This window comes from Seriola lalandi, unplaced genomic scaffold, assembly GCF_002814215.2.
Source record: "Seriola lalandi dorsalis isolate HSWRI2012SDOR001 ecotype SW California unplaced genomic scaffold, Sedor1 jcf7180002054887, whole genome shotgun sequence".
Classification (NCBI taxonomy): domain Eukaryota; kingdom Metazoa; phylum Chordata; class Actinopteri; order Carangiformes; family Carangidae; genus Seriola; species Seriola lalandi.
Window position 1 is genome coordinate 46,284 of NW_019525439.1, and position 1,000 is coordinate 47,283.

Sequence of the window (1,000 nt, forward strand, 5' to 3'; positions counted from 1 at the left end):
CAAGTGGGATGGGGCCCTTCACAAAGACAAAGGCTCCCCCTCCTCAGAAATCTCAATTCAACCTCCAACTATAGTTTATTACAGTACAACAGTTACTGTGGTCAAAATATATGAAACCAGAACTGTCCCACTTTTTAATTCATAGATAAAAACATTGGATATTTTGATGATTTATTAACCGCTGAAAAGGAAATATTTGCGGTTTTCATATCAGAAATCTGGTCACCCTATTTTACAGTGTTTCATAAAAAAAGGGTTTAAAGAAAAGGAAAGTAAATTTATGTTAAAATCAGGATGACGGCTTCTGGAAACATCAGTAGCTTCACCTTGTCTGACTGGGGTTTGCTTCAGTAAAAGCTTCTCCCTCATTGATCCTGACGACCTGTTGCCTCCATGACAGGTCATGATGGAGGGTCATCACGACGCGCCTGCTGCTGCCACTGATACATCACATGCTGTCCACGTGGATTCATCAAGCAGCACAGACTCGATGCAAAGGTCCAGTTCAGTCAGATTCACTGACATTGATGCAGAACTGTGAGTATTGCTTTATTAATATACAGTCTATGGTGCTAACAACAAGCTGAGCAACAGATGATGAGTTTCTTAGACTGAAACAAAATATAATAAATAAATGAACTCTTTAAAATGAAGGACTTATTGTGGTATTTACATTAACAGTTACTTGAGAGTGCACATTAAAGCATCTGTGCTGGTTATTTTGTACTGATGTGCTGATATGCTACGTTCATGCTGTTCATGGCAAAGGTTGATCATATCTGCTAAAGAGATTTCTTATAACCAAATAATTTAATAAAGTAGTTGATGAGGTCAGAGTCAGATTGTGAGAGAGATTTTGAGGAGCAGATGGTTTACAGCATGAAATTCAAGATTGGCGGAGTGATCTCCACACAGCAGTAGATACAACTGAGAGACTGCACCAGGAGGAAACCATTGAAGTGAAACAACCAAGTCTGACTGATCTCCAAGGTAAATTTCA

At 38.9% G+C, this 1,000-nt stretch overlaps 1 long non-coding RNA gene across 1 annotated transcript in view; it reads left to right on the top strand.

The window, feature by feature from the left end:
- LOC147817795 (uncharacterized) overlaps positions 1-653 on the top strand; it is a 1,725-nt gene extending 1,072 nt beyond the window's left edge. The window contains exon 2 of the long non-coding RNA XR_015438652.1: positions 401-653. This is a non-coding gene — a long non-coding RNA (uncharacterized LOC147817795). The remainder of the gene's footprint in view (positions 1-400) is intronic.
- Positions 654-1,000: the final 347 nt, after the last annotated feature.